General features: G+C 31.4%; 1 protein-coding gene across 1 annotated transcript in view; it reads left to right on the forward strand.

Annotated features, from left to right (window-relative positions):
- Positions 1 to 612: 612 nt before the first annotated feature.
- The window catches only part of fid (class I SAM-dependent methyltransferase fire dancer), a 90445-nt gene continuing 70347 nt past the window's right edge, over positions 613 to 20710 (forward strand). Inside the window, exon 1 of the mRNA XM_088226280.1 lies at positions 613 to 1046. The gene's annotated coding sequence lies outside the window, so the exon portion shown is untranslated. The remainder of the gene's footprint in view (positions 1047 to 20710) is intronic.

The raw sequence follows: 20710 nt of genomic DNA on the forward strand, positions 1-20710 counted from the left end.
CCAACTCCTGTGCGTCATGCCACTTCAGGTGTGCGTCCCATAACAACTGCTGAAGAACTGTCAACAGTAAACACTTGGCATTAATGCTTTGATGATTATTTTTTAAATGAATTACGGAAACATGACACACTTAAATAAAGTATTATTTATGTAAGGATAAATGTTGTTTAAAAATTAATTTATAAAAAACGGCTAACTGCATTATTCATCAGCACCAAATTACCCAGTTAAAAACATTGATTTATATGTATGTTAAAAATACATTATAAACAAATCATATTATATTTTTTTATAACTGTAAAATACCTTTTTTTGAAAAAAGGCAAGTGCAGGGATTCCAGTGTAATCGACTCCTGGTAATAAGCATAGAAAAGCTTTATTTAATCCACGATTCCTTATGAATGAACTTATAAACAGGCTCGTAATACTGATTTGATATTTTAGTAGGTCGTTTACAGCCTCGGATATAGTATTTTTCTATATTTAATAGTTCATTCGGCCATTACGCTTTCAAAATGACGTGAAAAAGGCATAGAACCGGCGCCTGCGCAAATCGATGTACCGCAACCGTCGCACTCGAGTACTAGCATTGTTGCTAACGTCAGGCGCTTCAGTAGCCAAACTTATCTCTGGGGGGGTGGTCGCTGTCGCCTCCGCATCCGCGCATAGCCAACTTAACGTAAAGTTACGCTTATCAATTCAGGTTTCACGTCGATAACGCACCGACTGATAAAAAGCACCACATAATATATATATTCTCGCTAAGTTCTCGTCGGGATTGTGAATATATCAGCGCGTAAACACCAAATGACATCATATAATTTTGTGAATGAACATTTGACAAAGATGGTGGACATTGTTGATGTAGTAACTATCTAAAAAAGTGAAACTAGTGATTGACGGACCATGGATACGTTCGAAGTGCGGTTCGGAACGAAGGAAGGGGATATAAGAGGCGCATCAACGCCAATTAAATTCTTTGGATAACTTTTATTATACGCGACAAGAATCTACAAGGATCATCGATTCTCGTACGAAACATTGATGTAAGTCTTTTAACTAATATTATTCATTATTTGACTACAGCAACCTAAACTGCATTTCTTGTACAATTATAATATTAAATTATTTAATTGTTTGTTATTGGTAAAGACTTTTGAATAAAAAAACGAAAACCAAATTGGGTAGTGGCAAATCTAAAAATAGATTGTAACATGGCGTACTTCTTGTACAGATGTTTTTAAGTTTATTTATACTAAAGTATTTATAACAATTTTCTTTTACGTCGCATTTCTCACGCTACAATATAAACCTTTAGAAAAATATCAATGATCATTCAATTGTTTTCATAGTTATGTTATTTTAATAGCTTTTAGAAATATACTTATATATTCTGAACATATTTAGATTGATGTGAAAATAAAAAAAATGGTGTTTAAATCTTTTTTTAAATACATGTACTACGATAAGCATATTACAACAGCGACGGAGAACATTTTGGAGAAGGAAATATCGAAGTCAAGGCATTCAGTGAGATAAATCTCACCCACGCCAATAAAGACTTCAGCTCTTTAACTTCACAAAAATCAACAGATGAAAGAATTGAAGAAATATGGATGTTTAAACATAGGCTAAATTGTGAATGTTACACAGTTTGTAAATGCCTAGAAATCTTTATTTTCTTCTCTGAAGTGTTCTTCATATCTGTGATAATAAATATGCTTATCCGAAAAACTCCCTAGGCGTCCAGGGGATGAAATCCGGTATTTATCTACAAACATTTTGACATATTGTTGACAGCCAAAGTAAATGAAATAATTCCTTTTTTTCATCATCATCATCATCATTCCATAGGGCACTGAATTGGCACACCAATCGCAGCGTATCTTAATCATTTTTGTTACATGAAGGTAAGATAATCACTCTGACGCTTCAGGTACCAGTCCAGGGACTATGAAATATTTTTAGTGTAAAAACACCCCTTTTTTTTTACAAAAAGAAATATTAGCGTTCTTACAATTTACACAAATATTTCCATTTTCGGTGGCCATTTTCAACGAGTTGTAATTAACTCACTATTAGAAAATGGAAATCAAGTTGGGGTAGGGTGGGGTTTGAACCTCGGGCCTCTGGCCCGTGAGTCCACAACACTAGCCACGGAACCACAACCCGATTCGATTTTAAATCAATATTTCATATCAACCATGTCGGGAATCGAACCCGAGACCTCTTGCATGGTAGGCAATCACGCTGACCATTACACCACGAGACCGACAATAAAAAAAATGTATAGTAAAAAAAAATATTTACGTTTTTATGATTTACCCAAATATTTTCAACGAGTTGTAAATAACTCACTATAAGAAAATGGTAATCAAGTTGTGGTAGAGTGGTGTTCAAACCTTGGACCTTTGATTCGTAAGTCCGCTACACTAGCCACGGGACCACAACCCGGTTCAAAGTTAACTAGGCTTGATTAGTCATAAAAGCTAATAAAAATAACAATTAATTGCTGAATAAATTAATATATGATATCTCAATTGAGCCATAGAAACCTCAATAGAAATTGAATCGAGTTGAGGTCCCGTGGCTACTGTTGCTAACTTTCAGATCAGAGGTCGAGGTTCGAACCCCAACTTGATTATTTTTCCATTTTCTAATTCTGAGTTATTTACAACTCGTTGAAAATGATAAGCAATATTGAAATATTTGGGTAAATTATAAGTACACTAGTTTTTTATAGAAAAAAAAGATACGGCTATTTTTTAGAAAGGAATAATTATTATAGGATTTTATATTTTATCGTATTACATACATTTTTTTGTACACTTCGCCCAACTAACAACGGTACACACCCCGTTCCCAAGCTAGGCAATTACATTTCAATATATAATATGAATTAAAAAGTTAAAAGAAAGAACAGACACATAAAATATAAACTTACTAGTTTACGCATATTGATACATATACACACATATATATATATACATATACATGCACAAATACATACATACATACACATATATATATATATATATATATCCGGAGATACATATACATGCACAAATACATACATACATATATATAACGGAGTCCTGGTCCCGTCCCTGATGTATGGGAGCGAAGTATGAACTTGGAAAAACAGGGATGAAAGTAGGCTGAATGCTGTCGAAATGCGATCTCTCAGGCGAATGTGTGGTAAAACTATGTACGATAGATGCACAAATGTTGAGATCCGTACATTATGTAAGGCTGAGACAAGCATTATCGACAAAATCAAGAAAGGAGCTTTGCGCTGGTTTGGACATGTAGAACGAATAGACGGCGAGAGAACGGCTAAGAATATTTACAATGCGAATGTTGATGGGTGCAGAAATAGAGGAAGACCGAGAAAGACATGGCATGACCAAATCCAACAAATACTTGAAGATGGACATGTCAATAGTCGGAATAATCGGCGCGCGTGCATGAGAAGATGTATGAATGTAGAGGAAGCGCGATCTGTATGCAAAGATAGAATGTTGTGGCGTTCTATCCTCTCTGCCTACCCTTACGGGGAAACGGCGTGATGGTTTGTTTGTTTGTTTGTTTGTATACGTACACATATATATATAAAGTAACATACAAAAATACATACACTTACACAAATACATATACCCATGCGCATACACATGCATACTTAGAGTTATTAGTTTAAACGAATTAATATTCATTTATAATATTTCGAGCACATCAAAATATTTGTAGACAAGGGTTAAATTCACTCCCTTGGGAGTTATTTAATATTTAGATTTGTTCCAACAGAGAGGAAAATCATTTTTGTTGCCTAGTAGGTGAATTAATTCAGCCAGGATTATTTCACCCACATCAATAAAAGTTTTAGGTAATTCTTATTCACAAAGATAAACATATGGAAGAATGTTAGGAATAATTTTTTTAATGGTAATATGGAAGTCTAGACATTTACAGGGCTTATGACCTGTCATTGGCTGGTTTAAGTGGCCACTTTACGCACTGTGTAACATTCACCATTCTACCCATGTGTGAATATCCACATTTCCTCAACTCTTCCATCTGTTGACTTTTGTGAAGTAAAAGAGCTGAAACCTTTATCACGTTGGTGAGATTCATCCGGCTGAACCAAATCACCCACTAGGCAACGCCTGAATTCCCTTCTCAAAAATGTTTTCCCTCTCTGTTGAAATAAATTTAAATATGAATAACTCCCTAGGGAGAAAATCCAGCCAGTCTGCTAGCATTTGGACATACTCAAACATCGTTGAATAAAGATGTTTTACAAAGGCAGAATGGTGTGTAAAGTGGCTACTTAAAGCTGCCTACGACAGGTAATAAGCCCTGTAATTGCCTAGACTTCTATATTACTTTATCTAAAATGCTCTTCGTCTCTGTTGTAATAAATTAATCGTAATTTTATGTGTTTTTCGCTTGCGTGACATTTGTAAATCCAATCTACGTTTTGTTTTATTTTTAACGGGTATTTGTTCTGATATTAGGCGGATAATTACGTCACAATTTTGTTACTTAATGAGATTAATATCAAACTTAAATTACCATGAAATGTTTATTGGAGTAATGTGGGCAATTTCGTTTCACAAACCGGTGTAAATTATGTTATTCCTAATATATAACTTTGTAAATAACTAAATTATTTATGTGTGTCTCGGGCAAAGTCACTCATTTTTCAAAGCTCCAAAACTGTTCAATGCATTATTTCATAGGGACAATATTATGGAGATTAATTATTTGAATTAGTTTCGATAAAATTTTTTGTTTAAATTATTTATTAAAAAAGAAGCTATCCAAAGCTTTTTTAATGAATAATATACAGTAGCATGTACTTTTACTATAGTTTTCTTATATTTATTGACAAAAAAATTCTAATATTATCATTAATATTCAAAGCATTAACTTTGTGGTCCAACATTTTAATATTATGTTAATAAAATTTGTATAAAACCACTCACCGACTTATCTGTCTACCGGTTTCGAGACGCAACCCGTCTCTTCGTCAGGACAACAACACTACACCAACATGCAAATACCACTACACACCTTCACCATAGTAGATTTGCAAAAATATAAAATCGACATGCAGGTTAGACACATGCTTCACTACGCCACCACCGAGGGTTAATGACTTATGAAGCTAATATTTCAAAAGGATTAACAATCGGAAAAGGAGGAAAAAGGGAGGGGGAGGGTAGAGTGACCATTACAATGAAATATCGAATAATGGACTATATTGGAAAGTTACTTGATTATTAAATAATGGGACATTATTTTTCAAAGCCTTCTTTATGTAAAAAATCTCCATATTATTTACTTTCTTTTTGAAATATTAGCTTCATAAGTCACTAACTTTATTTTTGAAATATTAGCTTCATAAGTCACTAACCCTCGGTGGTGGCGTAGTGAAGCATGTGTCTAACCTGCATGTCGATTTTATATTTTTGCAAATCTACTATGGTGAAGGTGTGTAGTGGTATTTGCATGTTGGTGTAGTGTTGTTGTCCTGACGAAGAGACGGGTTACGTCTCGAAACCGGTAGACAGATAAGTCGGTGAGTGGTTTTATACAAATTTTATTAACATAATATTCTAATATTATCTCTTATTTTTTGATATCTATCATATTCTTCCAGTAGCCTTTATTGAAATTTAAAATAAAATGTAAACCGTGCCTTTGTGGGTTTTTTTTGTTTGTTAATGTAATAGTGTAATTAGTATTTGGAGCTTATGTATACCTATTGTAAAATGCAATGATAAAAATATTTGAAAAAATATATACTAAATGAGGCGTGTCAAAACAAAGACGGCATTCTCTACTTCTTTTCGTTTCGAGTACCATTCAATGAATATTCTTTGGTTGTTTTCCATAGAGAAAGGATAATTACTAACTAACTAACTAACTTCACTAATTAACACGATGGTGGCATTTAGGTAACAAGGAATAATTCACTATTATTTTATTGTGCGAGGGAACCGAAAAGATTTTTATTGAATTCTTAAACATCCTATTTATGGTGCAATCTTAGAAAAAAACTTTAAATACGTAAAATTAACTCTTAAAAACTGTGGTAAATATAATTCATTTGTGCTCGGTGATGTAACATCGTGTTACCACAAGCAAAACACTATTCTAAAGTTCCAATATTTTAAAAAACATGGAGACATACTGTTTAATAATTATTTTTCTATTTTATTTTATTTGGTAAATAAACAGTTCGACATACATATTTATAGTAAACAAACGTATATAGTGTATAAACTCAGAACTAATAATAGATTTCCACAGAGTATACAAAGTTAGCAAAGAAAATATATTACATATCAAATAAATACATTTAAGTTTATACATATAAAAATGTTATTTTCATGAACTCGTAAATATTTTTCAATAATCAAAGAACTTTTTAATATTTTTTTTAAGAACAGTTAGTTTTTGTAAATTGGGCGGGATTAGGACAAAAATGCTTGAAGAGAGGATAAGGAGGGGAAGGGAGATGTACATATTTATTATTATAATGTCTACTAAGTTACGAGTACATAATGCATTTTTAGTGTAAATTTTAAATCTGACAGAGTGATGTTTGTGTAATCTATATATTTAAATTTTTTATTGTACACTGAAAAAGTCCTACGAAAAAAAGCATTTTTAATATATGATGTTTTACTTATTGGTACATGAAACAGGTGGTACCGTCTACAAATCTTGGCTGGCACTTGTATTGTTATTAAACTAAGTAGTTCTATAATTTATAAAAATAAACATATGATTTAGCTCTGTTATATCAACAAAAAAACATAAATACGCCGTGTTCTTACATGCGTGCGTCCTCCATTATTGTTTCTGTCTTCCTTGTTATGAGTTCTATCTTCGCGCTCTCTCTTATACAGGTGTATCGCTGTTTTGGCGTCACATTCATCCTTCGCATAGCAAGGTTAAATATGTTTGTATTTAAATCCAGGAAGTCTTGGGCCAGAAAGCAGGGCGTAATGCATCTGGTCAGCACCATGCGAAGAAACTGATAAAAGGGTACTCGCAAAGGTTTACCTTCGACCTAATGAAGCTCAGCCAAAATCAAGTGCGGGTTATCACAAGAGCCTTCACAGGGCACTGCAGATACAAACACCTTGCTAGAACGAACCTTTCCTTAACTTTTAGATGTAGGTTTTGCAGTACAGATGAGGAAACACCTTTGCACATTATATGTGAATGTGATGTTTTAAATTATAAAATGAGCCTCATCCTTGGGGGACCACTGGTTAATCCTGAGGATGTTAAAGAGCTCGTCCCCTACCTGATAGCCCGATACTTTACGGATCTGGGCTTGGAGCGGGAGATTTAGCAAAATGTAAGCGCTCCCCTTCCACACAGTAGCCAGGCTCTTTATAGACCTGGGCTTTGAGGGTGACATTTATTCACGGGGACCCGTCACAAAAGATCTTCACAGGTCGCAGTGACGCCAAGAGCTTGCATGGCACTGACCCCACCACTAAAAATAAGAATAAGAGTGAAATAAAATAAAATAAATAAAACAACTTTGTTTTTAACCACTAAAATTTGTAGTTAAAAACAAAGCTGTTTTTTTTATTTTATTATAATGAATAACCACAAAGTAAGTGCTTCAAATATAAACTTTATATAAGAATAAAAGTGTTTGCTGCCCTCAGGTAAAATGTCAAAAAAATCTTCTAAATTTATATTTTACATCCACCCTCAAAGGAATCAAACACAAAGAGGCTGACTTTTCTCCACTCGATTTTTTTATTCAGGATTTTAACCTTAAAGCCACCATCGAGTTGAAAACACCGGTCCAGGGTCTGGTTCGATTTCACTCACCAAACTGTATTCTTTATCTGCCTGGGCACAGAAATTACGCTTGATTTACTTTAGAAAAATATTTTATCTTACATTTCTCATCGGGGCGTAGTAAAAGCTCTCTTTCGGAAGGAAAGTTGAATTTAATATGACACTAGCCAGACCGTGTGATTTAGTTGCAATACCATTAATATATCGCTACATAAAGCTCTAATGTCTCTCCAGGGGAAGGCCATGTGGCGATATAAAAGGACATTAAACCGGCTACATAGGTGGATCTGAACAAACAGATCCTATAAACACTTATCATTGAGAGTATTGTATTGTTATCTTAATATAAAAAAAATTGTCATTAATGTCATGTATACACAAGATTCAGATATTCTAGTTTGAAAACACCGTTTAAAATAAATATTTCATATAAACCATGTCGGGAATCAAACCCAAGACCTCTTGCATCGTAGGCAAATGCCCTGACCATTACACCACAAAACTGACATGATATATATTATTATTATATTATAGCACTAAAGCATTGATTTTTTTTACACAGTGTTACCATTGGCGGGTCTCTACTGTTTTTCCTTTTTAATAAATTGTTTCTGGAAGCTAGGACTAATTATAATTAGTTATAATTTAAATTTAGCAATATTAGTAATTTATAACATATTTATAAAAAAGCAAACGCGCTGACCATTACACCACGAGGTCGACTAAATTTTATATATTATTGTAGTTATTTCATTAATAAATAATTTCGCAAAGATTCATAAGATATATTCTGAAAGACAATTTAATAACGAATAATCTTTCTCACTTCAATATTTGCTTAAAAAACTTTTTTTTTAACACAAAAAAGTTCAATAACTGGACGCCATTTTGATTAATTTACACTGGAGTATTTTTGATGGAAAAAATAACCATTAAAATCTCTAGAAAAATGTTGTATGCTGTTTTTGCAGTCACAGAATATACTAGAGAGTCGATTGAAGGTATTTCCAATGTAAAAAATATATTTGAGGTGATGAAAAAAAACCTAAAGTTTACATATTGTGCTTACCCACCACATACCGCACACCGCATCTGAGGGCATAAGTCTCCTTGGCGGTGCCCACATACACGGAAAATTTGCTCGTTGTCAAACGAGAAAAGCTGCCCGAAAGAGCTCTCTGAAATCTGGTAGCCTTAGCATCTTTGTGCTGAAAGAAAGTAATCCAGAAGTACATAATACGGCGCAGAAAGGGAATGATTATGAAAGATTTTGTATATATAAAAATAAAAAAATTTACGATCGTTTTGGTCATCGATCCTGGTTTATAAGGAGATTGCCAGGTTTGTCTCGGACCTCAAGAGGTTAAACCCTTTGTGCATCTGGTGTTGCACAGGGAACTGCATTGTTGAATCAAATACATCATATCTCGAACATCTGTTACAGGAATGTAAGGTGATTAGTATTACGCTTTGGGCATCCGTCCAGGTATAATGAAATACTTCAGTGAAAGCACTCAAAAGATCGAGAATCTTCTTATCGGGTTCATTCATAAATTGTTAAAAATTAAGCACCTTTTTTTTTATTTCACTTTCATTAACCGTGATTTTGATTTAATTTAACTCACTGCGTCTTTCACTGTGAATTTGGGAAAGTATTTAAAAAAGTTATGCAAGATATTGTCATTCTTCAGAATGACCAAATTGCAATTACACGATCAACGAATTGATTAATTTAATATTTCCGTGGAAGCACTCCCTCCACATACCTAAAAACCGCTTTAAAGACTCACACTAAAAAGCAATATTGTTTGGTGATAAACAAATGACGCTTTAAAATATTACAATCAGAACTGTTTCTTGTAAATAATGATTATATGGGATTTATAACTTACCCAATAGTTTCGTTCTACGGGATAAGCGTGTAAAAATAAAATATTTAACTAGCATATTTATTATAAACTTAATTGAGTATGACAAAGGAAAAATACAGTAAAATGAAATCTGAAATATTGGCTGTATCTGTATATGTATGTCGTGTTGAGACAACCGAAACCAGCGCTGGACGAAAAGAGTTTGAATTTAGTTTCGCAGTTGCCGGTGACGTGTTGCGTTGCTGCGTTGATTGGCCTGGCACCTGGTGTTGCAAGTGACCATACCACCTCTGAAAACATAAAACATGTCAACCATCCCAGAAATCAAACCCGTTACGTCGAGCATGGTAAGCAAACGCGTCAATCACTACACTACGAGGCGGACTTTTATAATAGTATCACCATTTGTGCACATATCGTACATAGATGCATTTACTACACATTCATCGCGTAATCGTATTTTTTATGTGAAAAAAATAATATATTTAGATCCCTGTATTTAATAGCCTGACGTGTCATGTACAAGGCTTGTAAGTGGGATGTTTGATCACTGATTTTGGTTTATTACCTTTATGAGTCCATCACCATTGTTGCAAAGTCTAAGAACAATGGCGCTTGATAACTACTTTTAACGATAGTGTGAATATCTGTTAAGGATATCCCATCTTTCCTGCATTCTGCTGCAAGATTATGGCGTTGTAAACTGAAAAATGGGAAATAACAGACGTTCAAAACCCTGTGAAGAAATATCATCGCATGGACAATAGTCATCATTCCTTAATTTAAAACTATGTAGGTAACTTCTCATAGCTTCGGGTCCGGCAAAAATTTGGGTCGTTTCGAAAGTACTTTGGTGATGACGACGGAAGTTTGCTGCATCAGCCAGCGTTAGGAAAAACATATTAGTGATTTGAGCGTCATCGTATCGACTAATTAACTGTTAAAGTTTTCATAAATTTCAACGACAACTATGTAAAAGTTTATAATTCCCACGTTTCGTAGCAGGGGGTTGAGTGTATAATTTATCGATGTAATAGATTGAAACATGTGTCAGCAAATTGAGCCCATTATGTTTCATTTTAAAACTGTGGAGAAAATATACACGTCATTCCTTTTATATTATTAAATTACATTTTCATATTGAAATACAAGAGCACTTTATTATTTTAATGATAAATAATATATCAAATAGATGTCGCTAGTTTTCTTCATCCAATTCTCTATAGCGAGCCAACACGTATGCGAATATAATAAAACTCAATGCAAGCGAATAAAAAAAATCCATACGTGAATATGGAAGTTGACTACCTGTAGGCAGAATGGTGAATTAACAATATTTTGACTTTATCTAATTGTTTGAAGACAAAGACTGGGTTTTAACCCCAGGGAGTTATTAAGATTGACATATTACAGCGGAGATGAAATTTTTTCAATTCATTTTTGTTTCGTTTGAGAATATATTTTAACTTACTGTGGTGCTCCTTGTAAAAACCTGAAATCGCCTTATTTGTTTTGTTTTTTAATATAATATGGTAAATGCGGATATTATATATCAGACTATTTTTTTTTTTTTAAATATTAAAACGAAAGAAATTATTGCAGAATAATTTCTCTACATTTCCTTCTCTAATAATAAGCTTATTTTAATAACTCCCTAGGAAATTAAATCCAGTCTTTGTCTACAAATATTTGGACAAACCCAAAATATTGTTGATTAAATCCTGGTCAAAGAAGTATAAAATTTTATAAATTGAAATAATTCAGTCGGATGATTCTCACCCGCATTAATAAAGGTTTCAGTAACTTCACAAAAATCAAAGGATGGACGAATTGAATAAATGTGTATTTATAACTCAAATATGCCAAAAACTTAGATAACCGGTTATCCTTGTATACTCACGATATGTACGTTCATTTGAATCAACCTACGCGTATTGTCATACCCACCTTGTTTATTGTTGACGATACATCATATACACTGCATTTTGTGGTTACCTACCGTATTATATGGGAGTCGTTGCATGCACATTATTCATTCAATATGTACAAATATTTTTTTTTAATTAAAACGCTTTATTCGGAACAAGCCTTTAAAACTTTTTTTTTAATACAATCAAAACATCATAACAGTACTTACGAAAAATATTATGAAAAAGGTTTCAAATGTAGGTATAATCTTTTTTTAATATTTTCAGTTTCGGATTTATTATCTTTTATTCAAGTGCCAAGCCATTCCTTCCTTTGATTCCGGTGGTCCTTGTTTTGAATCCCAATGTACCTACTCCTCCCTGACGGCGAGTCAAGAAAGCAACGCGTGACAACACAACAATAAAACACAACAATACAACATAACAATAAAACACAACAACGAAAACCGTACCGCGAGCGTGACAGTGATTTCGAATCACCAACATACAAGGAAACGTTCAAAGTGACCAGTGCATACGATAACGATGTTTTTCTGGACCAGTGCCAAAGGGAGGAAACCGTAAGTCCTTACGCCTTTCATTCATTCCAGGATTGACACTCAAAACCATAACGTCAATTAGTTTACCCAAATCAAACGTTCCCTGTTTTCTTCGAACACGCGTACCGCGAGAGGGCAGACCTTGTTTACAGTCCCGAGGTCGAAGGTATCGAGCATCCAACATTTTCTTTATAGTCAAACTTCTTACCAAGTTCTTTCCTATACCTTTTCAATATAAATGCACGCTTTAAGTTATTTTTTTTTTTTACTTGCGCACTCACACACACGCTTCCTCATCATTTCATTCACACACGTTAATTTACACAAACATGAATGCAAACATCGGACACATACAATTTTGAAAACTCTTTTCTTATATTATGTATTATTAGATTAACCGTGGATTTTTTTTAATTGGCTCTACTATTGTAAATGTATTTATACTTATTTTTTTATTTAATAGCTGTAACAATCCCAAATAAAGAAAATAAATACTAACACACGTGGAAATAAAAATAACAGTTTAACAAAGTGTGTGACTTGATTATGTTAATTAAATGATGAGAGGTTAAAGATGATTTTTCTGCGCCATTTTTCATGTTGTACTTTAAAAAAACACACTTATGAGTTTTTTGGAAAACTGCTTTTCTTATAATGTTTCAAATGAGATTAAAAACGTATTTGACTAACGAAGCGATATGCTTGGTTGGCGGCAGGTGTTAGTGGAGGGGATGCCAGTTCGAGACATCAAAGATTAACTCCATTTTTAAAATTATGAAGAACAAAAATTTCCATTAAATAAATAATTGAATTTTCAAATTTGGTTTTCTAAAAAAAATACCATCAAGAACGTTCCTTTGAACTTTCGCGGTCTGCCCCTAAAACGCGTGTATATTAATGTAAGTTTTGTGCATGCTGCATAAAAAGACGAAACGCAAAGGAAATTATATTTCTAATAAATAAAAAGTAGGATTCATATCCGGTGATTTATAAATAATTACATATTTTTAAAATTAATATTGTAATTATTATAATAAAAATGTAATTTCACCAATTGAAGAGCGTTTTTTCAAAACACGACATTCACTCGAAACGTAATTGCTCAGGAGAGGATTTTTTGTGATCGCGTCAAATCGCGTGCACAATCTTTGTTTGAAAAAAATACGCCTTACAACTTTCTTCGGTGAAATTGGTCGCAGAGAGTCTGAGGGGCTGATGGTGGCTGTTTGATGGTTAACGTATATTGGAATTGTTTTTATTTATATTTTTACTTTTTTGTTGATTGAATTTTTGGAGATCCTTAATACTTTTTATTCTGTTTTTACCATGTTTTTTTAACATGTGTTTTTTAATTCATATACATATTTTTTTTTCTTACTATGTTTTTTTTATTTTTTTTTATTAAATTGAAAACATATTTTACATAAATATATACAATATTCCCAAGGAGTTTTTTAAAAAACCTATTTAGGGACATACAGATGAAAAATTTATTATTATATAATTTATAGACGTTTTTATATTTTAAACTATAATATTATTTACAAAAGCAGAAAAATTAAAATTATGATATACTACAAAATAAAAAGTGTATGAAAAATACTTAAAAATAACAAAATAAACATAATACTAGGCATGGAAATAAATTCAAAATGATGTATACATTATGCAATCTAGGAAAGAAAATTTAAAAAATATAAAAAGTTTGAAAATTACATGTATGTATATATACAAACTGAACTAGTTCAAAAAAATTTTTTTTTTTTTAATTAACAAAATATGCGCACACCCAGGTTAAATGTTTTTGCTCTTGACATATATATTTTTTACTGCGTTTCTTACTGTACATTTTGTTTTTACTACGTATTTTACTGGGTTTTTAGGTATGTTTTTCCATGCCTACGTTTTTTTAGTATGGTTTAAACTTTGTTTTTTACTATGTCTTTTACCTTTATTTATTTTTTCTATGTATCGATTACTATTTCTTTTTTTTTCTGTCTAAGAACTTTTTTCTGACGAGTTTGATAGTTAAAGCAACTTTGTATAAACACCTAATTTTATGTAGATGATATGAAAATAAAAAATAAAATAAAGGCGTAGTAAAACTAAGCTTAAGGGTAACCTAATTGCGAGTTTAATTTTTTTTTTTGCGTTTCATTAACGCCTCAATATAAATTATTGAAATGTTCAAAACACGATATTTTATCGTGTAAGACTGAAATTTTTTAAAGCCGGTTTTGGGAGTGTTTTGGTAAGTTTTTCAGGTAATTGGTTCGTCTCAATACTAGCTTTAATTTTTTTTTAAATAAAAAAACGCTATGTGGGACGAGTATCGTGTTTGAAAAAACAATCCTCAGTTAACCACCAACAATAAGTCTGGACATCCATAATATAACTTCTCAAAAAGTTTTTATTTTCTGTTAAAATATTTATCAGCATGTAAATTAAGTGAGGTCAAAAGAACCCAAAAAAATATAAACACTCGTTCAGCAACACAAATTAACTGTATTGTCCCATTTGTATCAACCGCCTTTGGTAAAAACCAATACAATGTAATTGCTCCAAAAATATTTAATGATTTATTGCCAAATATAAAAGACTCAAAATGTAAAACAAATTTTAAAGTAAAAATAACTGCACATATAAAAAGTGTAGCGAGAGATTTTTTTGAAAAATATATGTAAATCAAAAACGTGGTATTTTATATAATTGGTACACATATTATTTATATTTTTATGTATTTCATTGCTTTATATTTGTTTTATTATATATTATACCATATTATTTATGTTTAAGTAACATGTATTCTTGGCACATATATATATATACTTTATATTTGTACAATAATGATTTTTAATTTCGTACATTTCTTGCATTTATAATTAAGTAGTTTTAGTTTTTCTTTTTTATGTTATTGTTTTATTAGTATAGGACTACTTGTGATCTAAAGATAGAAAATCTCCATCTTAGAACAGGCTGTGCCATGTTAGATGGAGACTATTATAAACAGAGAACACTCCGTTTTCATTTTATATTAATTGGTTTTATATAGATTCCCTGTTATGAAGTATGTATATTTTTTTAGCAATAAATTTATAAATAAAAATTAATAAATAATATAATCCATCGTACTTAGCTACATTGTTAAAAGAAAAATCGGTAATTAACGCAAAAGCGGTAACATGTCAGAAACGGTATTTACATACTACATGCTCGTAAACGTACATAAGTATATGCATAAAAGGTATGCGTTATGTCGAACCACCCACAATTTCCAGATAATCTGAAACATATATTATAAAGGTCAACTTTTTTCTAGGAAATATGCTTTTACACTTCAACATGTTGATACTTACTTAAATTCATTAAGTTTAAGTGCCGAAATAGTATTTGCGATACAAAACATTAAAAAAAAAAAATGGAAATAGTAAAAAGCTATAAATTTATTTAAACAGGTAGGGAAAACATTTTTAAGAAAGGAAAATGAAAGTCTAAGTATTTACAAGGCATTGGCTAGTTAAAAAAAGGCATTTTACACATTGTGTAACATTCGCCACTCTGCCTACGTTCAAACATCCACATTTCCTAACTCTTCCATCCTTTGACTTTTGTGAAGTAAAAGAGCTGAAAAAAAAATGGATCTAAATAACTCCCAAGGGAGGAACTCTAGCCTGTCTGTAAATATATAGACAAGCTCATAACACTGTTATAACACATCATTCTGCCTATATGTAAACATCCATTTTCTCTACTCATCTATCTGCTGAATTTCGTGAAGTAAAGTGCATATTTTTTACTGATAATATTTCATTGATTCCAAACTTTCAAAATTTTCCTTCTTATAAAAAACATGCACTATCGTGGATTCAAACTAAAGATATGAACTCTTTTTTTCTATGATTTATTTTGTTGCCCTTTAATAATAAGGAATATTTTTGTGTTTTTTTTAATATTTTTTATTTCCTTTTTTAATTACTATAAAAAAATACCATATTATCTTTTACAGAATATTTTATTTTTTCTTTCTTATGTTACACAAAAATATTATAATTGCCCATTATTTATTATAGGAGCAAAAATTCATTAACATTTTCTTGTATCCCACGAACAGGCCACGCCTTTGTGGGATTTTTTGTGTACTATTTTTCTATTAATATGTATTTCATTGCAAAGTAATTATGCTTTATTTTTTTAATACTCTGTTTTATTATTATGTTTATTTTGAATAAAACGAAAAAAAAAGGGAGCAGAAGCCTTTATCAATACGAAGGAGACTTATCTGGCTGAAATAAAGGTTTCAGCTGTTTATTTCAGTTCCAGTAGCCCTGTATATTCTTACCACTCTTCAACGCGCCATGTCACTATAGGTATGGTTAGGTACTGCCATTACTGATCTGTGGTGTGCGGTGTACGTGTTCAGTGTACAGTGTACAAGGGTTGCAGTAATAATAATTACAGCACAAGGGTGACACGATAGCTAACCTTTCTCCGTACTGACACATTTCCATAAGCAACCCGAAGGCTAACAAAACCCCCTAGGACAGATGAACGAATTTGATAAAAAACACTAGACTTTTTTTTTATCAAACGAACATAAATTAAACAATATGTAAAATTTTTGTCTTTAATATATAATATGATATAATGTTGTATGTTTTAGTTTAGTGTAATGTTTTAGTTTAAGGCTGTATGTTTTCTGAAAAAAAAAATGAATTAAAATTAACTAATACGTTGTCAGCAAGATTTCAGTTACAGCGGTAATTTAGAATATTTTTAACTAAAAACAGTTTATTAAAAAAAAATAACTTCATAAATAAATGTATTTTTGATTTAATTCATATGCTCTAAGGACCGGTGTTTTCATATTAATTTTTTGTTTCCAATTTATTTCAGTGATTGATGTAATAAGCTTCGAGCCCATTCGGACCTGTCATGTTCTAGCGTTGTAGCCTAGCCGGTGGCGATTAGTTTGTGAATGGAGGATAGCAGGTTTGTTAAGACAATTTTAGGTAAATTCTTCCAAATCCCAATTCAATTTTTATTTATCGATCATTCAAGAACAAATCGTTGCAGTATGTCCAAATGTTTGTAGATAAAGCTAGATTTCACTCGCTGGGGATTTATAAGGATGTAAATTTAGGTATCTTCAAGGCTTATGACCTCATTGGTCGGTTTAAGTGGTCACTTTACACACGATAACAGATTAGAAAAATGATAATGTTTAAACATAGGCAGAATTATAAATGTTATACAGTGTGTAAAGTACCCACTTCAACCAGCCAACGATAGATAATAAGCCCTGTAAATACTTAAATTTCCATATTTCCTTCTTGTAAATGTTTTCCTGTTATAAATTTCAAATAATTTATCGCTTATGCGTCGCGTCGCTTCTTTATATGAATTCATCGTTAATCTGTTTCAAAGCAGCGTCTCTATTTCGACTGTACCCACTTTCCTACTGTATTTAACTATCGTGCGACACACCAACTGACGAGTGACGTCATTCAGACGTCAATGGGTCATACCAACCTTACACCCCTGTCAATATTACCCCCATCTTTCCTATATTCCCCTAATTACTGCCAGTTAACTTGAAATAAAGTTTAATTGTCATTTTCTGCGCAGTAGTAAAGACGTTTCAATGTCATTATAAAACATATGTTTATTATAATAATAAAAATACTGTATTTAATTTAATTTCACTTTTATTTATATTTTTTACCAGTTACCGACATGTTAAACTGGTTGGAGATGAACGAAGTCTTATGAAATGAAAGCAGCGTTTGTCAATAATTATTTCATATAATTATTTATTTATTTTAAAGAAACAAACAGTTGACAATGATTTAGTAAAATTAAATAAATACAGTTTAAAGACAGACCAGCAAAGTCTCTAAATAAGAATCATACATATTATTAAATTGTGTTACAACAAAAGGGTGTGTTTATGTGTATTTGTATAGGAGTAAGTGTAGATGGGTATTTATGTGTATCAGTGTAGGAGTAAGTGTTCAGGTGTGTGTAAGTGGGAGCATCATTAAATAGTAAGTGGGATCGTATCGCAGCCAGAAATAATGAGTCTTAATTTATTTTTAAATAAATGAAGGGGTATGTAAAATATATCAATAGATGAAAAAAAGCATTATAGTAAGAGCAAAAACGATAGAAGAAAGAGTGTTGCGCATAGTTAGTGCAACAGACTGGCAGATGGGTCAAATACTTATTTCTTGTCACGCGCAAGGGGACATTAATTTTGGAGAGTAGGTTAAAAGAGTCTACTTTATTATTTAATAATTTATGTGAATAGCATAATTCAGACACAGGGCGTCTATTTTCAAGGGTGAAAAATCCATTTTGTTTTTGTCAGATTGGCTGCAAGTATAAAGCGTTTTATTGTTTTTATAATTTCGGTATTTAAAAAAATTTCGTTGAACATTTTCAATCCTTTCTATGTTTGTTACGTATTATGGGCTCCGCACAACGGATGCAAACTCCAAATTACTGCGTACAAAAGTGTTGTAAAAAGTTTTTTATGTATTTGGTTTTTTAAAAGGTTTGGAAATTCTTAAAATGAAGCCCAGCATTTGGTAAGCTTTTTCAACAATAGAATTTATGTTAGACCCAAACAGCAATCTATTATCAAGAATTCTCCTAAGTTTCTTATCTCGCTACACCGTGATATGGTATTATCTTTGATCGTACAATTGTACGTAAAAAAATGTACTCTAAGTAAATATCATTGAAAAACATTTGGAGGTATTAATGTACAATTGATTTTTATTACAGTAATCAAATAGACGGTCAAGATCTTTTTGGATATTTACACAGTAAGATATATCGTTGACATTGGCAAAGATCTTGGCATCATCGGCGAAAAGTAGAAATTGAGAAAATTTAAAGCACTGATTTATATCATTAATATTTTTTTTAATTATTTTTATTTTCTTTTATTCAGGAAACATACAGTACAGTTACAAAGTTTAATATTTTACACAATTAGACTTAATTCTAATGGACCAGTGAAGTTTCCATATAATGAAGCAATTATATATAAGGTTAATTATGAAAGTATAAAAAAGTATTAAAAAAATGGAAAAAAAGAAGGAAAAAGAAAAACATAAATGAAAGTTGTTTAAAAATTAAAATTTAAGTGAAAAAAAGATATTTTAAAGTTTGTAGTTTGTAGTGAGTATTTACAAATAGAAATAATATTAAAGATGAAGAAAATTTGTAAGAGTAATTAAAAATTGAAATAAAGAATGGAAAACATGCTCAGATGTCAAAATAAAATAAAATAGTAATAACATTTTAAAAAAAAAAGGAAAAACATAAATATACACATATTTATTTTAAGGGATTCAAAGAAACAATGAGAAGAATCTTTAAGTGAAATATAATACAATAAATTTAGGTCAATTTAAAAAACATCTTCAAAATTAATGACACATAGTAAGAACAGCAATAAATTGATTTTATTTACATATATAATATAAGTATTTAAAATGTTTTTAAAAGTATAAAAACATGTCAATGCAGCAGAGAAAAAAGAAAAAATAAAGAATAAAGTAAAGAAGGAATAACAAGTATAGAAAGTAATCTTTAATATAGAGAGAAAATAAAATGGGACCTAAATGGGAACCCTGCGGAACACCAGAGCTGCAGTATATGAAACTAGATAAGACACCGTTTATAGCCACTGCCTGATCTATTTGTTACGTAAGAATTCAACCATTATGGTAATTAACGAGCATAAATCAAACGAATTAAATTTATTCAAGTTTATATTCATGTTTTTTGTAGATATTTTTTGATAAAATTCCGTAGTTAATGATTAAAATAAAATTATCAATCAAACTTCTTGGTTGAGTTCCAACTTTATTTAGTTTTTACTAAGTTTTTAGGACTGAGGAGATGCCTTCTTAGGAAAAAAAGCTCTGCTCAAAGGTCCATGGTTTGAATCCTACTCTACCCTAACTTGATTCTCATTTTCTAATAGTGAGTTGTTAACAACTTGTTGGAAATGGTCTTCAAAATTAAATATATGGGTAAATCATAAGAACTCAAATATTTATTAAAAAAAAACATGCTGATTTGAAACGACATGCTTTTAAGTAGTGCACTGATTAATCATTGTACATAAATTATCGATAATAAGCGCATGTAAGGGTTACCTACTTAAAGCACTCGGTTTCAAATCGGCATGTTCGTTTTATATTTTTGTGCAACAGCTATCGTGAATAAGTACATCTATAGGTTTTGCATGTTAGTTTAATCGGTGTCCTGACGAAAAGGTGGCAACGTCTCGAAACCGGTAGACATAGAAAAGTTGGTACATGGTTATATAAAAATATTTAATAACATTCAGTAAGTATACACGTGATATATAGAGCCCGGATTAATTTTTAAATGCACAAAACAAAGTGTGTATTTTCAGCAAATATGAGTGTAATATCCCCAATTTATGTAGCAGCTTACAGCAGAATACCAATATTGTTTAGCCCAGATGTTGCTGGCTTTATAACAGGGCTCCGCAACCTTT

This window comes from Micrasema longulum, unplaced genomic scaffold (assembly GCF_059751315.1).
Source record: "Micrasema longulum isolate JH-2025_06_02 unplaced genomic scaffold, ASM5975131v1 h1tg000418l, whole genome shotgun sequence".
In the NCBI taxonomy this organism is placed as follows: domain Eukaryota; kingdom Metazoa; phylum Arthropoda; class Insecta; order Trichoptera; family Brachycentridae; genus Micrasema; species Micrasema longulum.